Below are 6,071 nucleotides of genomic sequence, written 5' to 3' on the forward strand. Positions count from 1 at the left end.
TTTCCTTTGGCGGTGGCAATGTTCGGAACTCTCTGCGTTGATTGCGTGCTCAAATAATTTATACTTTTTATATGTTTAATATTCCTTTGTTTATGATTTATTTAACACGGAGTTCTATTCCTGAGCCGCGATATCGTATGGAACAAATGAACAGTTTGTTTGAGATTCCCTCGTTTTATTGTCGGCTGAGTGATTTTATTATTTTTTTCTTTCACAATTAGTTAACTATGGCGGAATCAAGATCGCTTCGATTGATCTTGGCTAGCAAATTCACACTGAACAAGGATGTCACTTCCTAAGTCCCGGGACTTGAGCACACAGATCGTTCTGAGTCCGAGAGAAATAGCGTATCTTTTCGGGGATCCGACATGACGGAGACTGAGTCGGAAAAATGTTGGCCTTGTTCAAGCCGCCACTGCTTCCGACATCAAACATTCTGTCTTGAATCCATTAAGCGTCGGTACATGAGATCCAAAAGCTCGAGGTTCTCCCCGTCCGATGCGGTAGCTAGATGTTACTTCAGCGTAGACGAGTGCGTCGACGGCAGCAGGAACCATAAATGATAACAATGATAGTAATTTTATTCCAACCTAAATTATTAAAATATTCAATTTTTGCGAAAAACAGACCGTCCTTTAGCTCCCACCGAGCTTGTTCGGCAGGCGAGCAGTGAGGGTGCGAAATATGAGTTTTAGCGGTAAGGGACGCCTGAGAAGGAACCCGGAACGATTTTAATAATAGTCTTCTTCCGGCACGGATGCTGCGGCGGATATTTTTTTCTCGGCGTTGGCCAACCTCAATGTCAAGGTGAGAGCGACCGGAATGGGATGTGATTATTGCTAACAGGGCAAATTGGGGAAACGAAACGTACGGCTTTCGGCAATATTTGTAGTTTGCAAAAGGTTTAGCAAAGTGATGGCTGTTCGAGGCTCAAGCGTAGAGAAAATGAGATGCACCCCTTTTTTTAAGACGTTCAGGATGCGGATGGGGATGGTGGATAATTATTTTAATTTGGTCCGTAATGTTGTGTGAATTTAATTGTAGTTATTTGAACTGGAGTAAAGTTTGTTCTTGTAAAATAATGTTTGACTTCTCCTTTGACAAATATTGCAGAACGCTCCATTGGTATGATCATTCTGTTTGTTTACTATGGGTAAAAATCTTTTCACAGTGCAAATTGATATTAATATGAAAAACAGTTTTGACGTAGGATTACGTCTTTCGGGAACATATTGGGGTACAAATTGAAAATCGAAAATCAAGCACATCGTGAAAATTGTCCAATTTCAAACGCTTATTGCTCAGTCATTTGATTTGATTGATGAAATTTTTGCGTCAATCGATTTCGGCTCTCCATAACAATTTTTTATATTGAATAAAATAATATATATCATGAAACTAACCATCGAACAATTGAAAAATCTCAACTCCTATCCTAACGGAAATACCCACTTCTCATGCGGCGGTTCCCTAACAGAGACATCATAACTAAGCTGCCTGGGGGAATTCAACATTGCAAGTACATGAAAGTAGGGGGAACTTTTGTTCCTACCGGAATGTGTTCCCTAACAGAGATATCAAAATCATGCTGTCTGGGGGAAATCGGCATTGTAAATACATGAAAGTAGGAGGAACTTTTGTTCCTACAGAAATGTGTTCCCTTAAGAGACATCAAAACCAAGGTGCTCGGGGGAAATCGTCATTGCAAATATATGCAAGTCGGGGGCATTTTTATATTGCAAGTAAGGCGAGTGATACGATTAATTTTAGCAAATTAAATTTAAATTTGGAACTTTAATGTCGATAGCTTCGTGAAATATCTATGAATTCTATTGTATTTTTTTAAATTTTCTAGTTAATAGAATGTGAAACCGATTACTGGCAAACGACTTAAGGCTCGTAAGGTAACATATTTTCTTCAGAAAGAGGAAGTGATATAAAGAGATTGAGACAATATAAACAATCACACAAACACATCATCATCATCTTCACTTCTTCTTCTTCTTCTTCTTCTTCTAACTCTTCTAACTTCTTCTTTTTCTTCTTATTCTTCTTGGTTTGTTTAATCCAATAGTATTTGTACTTGAACGATGATGATAATATTGTTTTGAATTACAGAGATTATAAATTTCTCCTTCTCCTTCTCCTTCTCCTTCTCCTTCTCCTTCTCCTTCTCCTTCTCCTTCTCCTTCTCCTTCTCCTTCTCCTTCTCCTTCTCCTTCTCCTTCTCCTTCTCCTTCTCCTTCTCCTTCTCCTTCTCCTTCTCCTTCTCCTTCTCCTTCTCCTTCTCCTTCTCCTTCTCCTTCTCCTTCTCCTTCTCCTTCTCCTTCTCCTTCTCCTTCTCCTTCTCCTTCTCCTTCTCCTTCTCCTTCTCCTTCTCCTTCTCCTTCTCCTTCTCCTTCTCCTTCTCCTTCTCCTTCTCCTTCTCCTTCTCCTTCTCCTTCTCCTTCTCCTTCTCCTTCTCCTTCTCCTTCTCCTTCTCCTTCTCCTTCTCCTTCTCCTTCTCCTTCTCCTTCTCCTTCTCCTTCTCCTTCTCCTTCTCCTTCTCCTTCTCCTTCTCCTTCTCCTTCTCCTTCTCCTTCTCCTTCTCCTTCTCCTTCTCCTTCTCCTTCTCCTTCTCCTTCTCCTTCTCCTTCTCCTTCTCCTTCTCCTTCTCCTTCTCCTTCTCCTTCTCCTTCTCCTTCTCCTTCTCCTTCTCCTTCTCCTTCTCCTTCTCCTTCTCCTTCTCCTTCTCCTTCTCCTTCTCCTTCTCCTTCTCCTTCTCCTTCTCCTTCTCCTTCTCCTTCTCCTTCTCCTTCTCCTTCTCCTTCTCCTTCTCCTTCTCCTTCTCCTTCTCCTTCTCCTTCTCCTTCTCCTTCTCTTTCTCTTTCTCTTTCTCTTTCTCTTTCTCAATCACTATTACTTTCGAAAATTACATCCCCAACGCTCTCAAAACCAAAGAAATAATCAAAATAAAAAAAATCAAATTTAAATTCGAACGATGTCATGGGTAAAAAACAAATTGAAGTACAAATCTTAATCTTCGAAATCACGCAAAAGTTTTTTCATATCGTCATTGAAAAAATCTTTTTTTTAACTGTATTGATTATCCTTAAGGTCTCTCTATACTTTAGGGAGAATAAGGAGCAGCAGTTAAAACTTGTTAACAGCGCGTTGTTGACCCCTTTATAAGGCCGTTGACACTAAACAACGAATCGAGTTGAAGCATTTCCATTTTCTTATATATTTGTTTTGCCGATTTGTGTGCTAACCTTCCCGCACCTTCAATTACGAGCAACTAATATAATTCTTTCCGTCCTTTTTCAACTTTCATCCGCCACTTCTCGTTTGGTGGTTGTAATGATTTCGGATATCCAAGAGTTCAAGAATAAATGATATGGTATGTATAGTTTGAAGTGTACTTTTATTTAACGGAATTTCTAACAATTCCTTTCTCCGTCCTCGTAGCTGCAATGGCGGTTATTAGTCAAACCGTTTCCCTTTTCTCTCTCTCATTATTCAGATTGACTTATCCAATTGCTCTCTCACCTTTGTCTGTTGCTGAGCTCACTTCAACCACACGAGGGGGCATATACACACAGCTCGATACAAGAATGGAATGAAGAGAGGAGAGAGAAACTACTGCGATTTAGGCTTCGCCATTTCTCGATAGTTCGCAGATATATTTGCATCAATCGGTAGAAAATATTTCTACTCGCGCAGCTCAGTGCGAGCATTCTGTGCAAAAGTTGATAGTTGTTGAATGGCCAGCGAGCCGACATATAAGGTAAAAGATTTTGAATTGTCCTGTCAAAAATATGATCATGGTTTGTCCACTTTTGATGTAGAACTACGTCTTTCAGGAAGGTTGCCAAATCAGAAAACAGGTCACGTTTTTATGAAATCAAGTTAACGTTAATAACTACTTTCACTGCGAACGAAATCTCCTGATTTGCATACCAATCGAATCGGAAATTCTCTAAGATTTGTTTGATATGCTATACATTACAATTTGCTAATCTCTAAACGGTTTAAATTCATGAAAACTGGAAAAACTTTCTTTTTTTCCCATACATTTGTTCTGTCGATTTGTGTGCTAACCATACCCGTATTTCGAATGCTTATAACTCGAACATTTATTAAAAGATCAGAAAGATGTTTGCATCAATCGATAGTAAATATTTCTACGCGTCCTATCACAATTAATAAAATGTTATTTTTCATGAGATAAACAATTGAATAACTTTAAAATGTCGAGCGTTATCTGAAAGCCCTAACTGCCAAGTTTTGATTGCCCCGATTTACGGTTTCCCCAAAACTGACTTCAAAATCGATGTACCTGTGGAAATCCGCTTTGCAAATATACATGCAAGTCGGGGATATTCTTGTTCCCACCGAGCTGTGTTTCCCTTACACGGACTTCAAAATCAATGTGCCTGAGGGCAATCGCTTTGTCAAAACATACAAGTCGGGGTTTTTTTTCTCCTCTGAGCTGTGTTTCCCTAACACAGACTTCAAAGTCAATGTGCCTGGGGAATCCGCTTTGCAAATACAAGTCGGGGGTATTTTTTTGGTGTTGATTATTTTTGTACTGGCTTGTTGTTGTGCAGACCGGAATATGTTTCCCTAAAATGTACTTTTAAACTGAGAAGCTTGGGAAAATCGACATTTCAGATACTAAAGGTGACTGAACTCTTGCGGTTCGAGATCTACGTAAACATGAGATATGCAATAATTTCAGAGGGAAATGTAAAATACAATAATCGTTTGACAATTCTTTCGTTCACATATTTTGGTAGTCTTAGGCATTATATCTAACGTAAAAGAACGTTCATCAAATTTATTTGTAACGAAGAACATAATCTATTACAAAAAATTCGATAAAATAATATTCGAAGTGGTAAACAAGTGGATTGCGTAGTTCTACGTATTATCCTAGATACAACCCCTTACAATTTTTTCACAATAACAAAAGTTGCTTCACTCTCAATGCTGAAACTCACGAACCAATCGACCGATTGCTGTCAAATTTATGTCATGTATCCATTGAAAGATGGTGCTTTGTGATAGTCAAGTAGATTTTTGCAAGAGGCGCCGGGTTCTTGAATCGATCCCAAAATGCGCGAAAAAGCTGACCTTCCCTCTGACACCTACACTTCGCGTTTCCGTTTCTCTGCTTGGTCTCCAACAAACACAAACTAGAGAATGTCCGCGGATTCTACCGGGGGCACTGATACGCACACCAATGCGTCTTCCCCTGGTTCTTCCTGCTGTCCAAATCTCCCTTATTCGCTTCAGAAACACGAGCCTAGGTGGACTGAGAATCCCAAGCAGTCCACACTTGGAGCAGAACTAGAAAATCTACACAACAGAAAGGACGCGAAGCTCGAAAGGGTTTTTCCAAACAAAAAATAACTACATCAATTAACTATTAACTCATTTATTTATTTCATATCCTACTCTATAACAATGAATTTCCCTATTTCTATTTCCCTAATATTATCGAACCGGCCTCCATTACATCGCACTACTTAGCATCACTTCAACAACGCGATAACTTTATTCGTTGTTCAATATAAATGAGTAACCACCCACATGCGCATGTACAAAAGGGTTAGGGTACTCAGGCTTTGTTGGCTGGCTCTGCCCGCAGCGCTGTGTTGTCGAAGTAGCTCCCTTCCGACAGTGTTGGCGTTGGGTCGGATATCCAACCCAACACGTGAGGTCAGAAGTGCGGTTGATGACGTGTTGATGCGGTGCGCCGAGCTTTAGCCGATAATGGTACTTCCGGTCAGCCTGGACCTGTAGATTCCAAATCTGGACAAAAATATACTGTCACTACACACAATTATCGAAAACGATTTATATTTCCTAATATTTCTGATAATTTTTTGAAAACACACTGCGACGCGACAAACAAAAAAAAATACTCGCACTCCTGCCTGTTCCACGAATCATGTTAAAATGGACGAGCAAAGTCCCCATTTCCTGTTCTATTCAAATCCACGAACTTTCCCCAGCTGCGCTTGCGTCCAACCACACAACGATTGCGTACAACTTTTGCAAATCGTTGTGTGCAATATGTGCTAGGA

This window comes from Toxorhynchites rutilus, chromosome 2, assembly GCF_029784135.1.
Source record: "Toxorhynchites rutilus septentrionalis strain SRP chromosome 2, ASM2978413v1, whole genome shotgun sequence".
Lineage (NCBI taxonomy): Eukaryota > Metazoa > Arthropoda > Insecta > Diptera > Culicidae > Toxorhynchites > Toxorhynchites rutilus.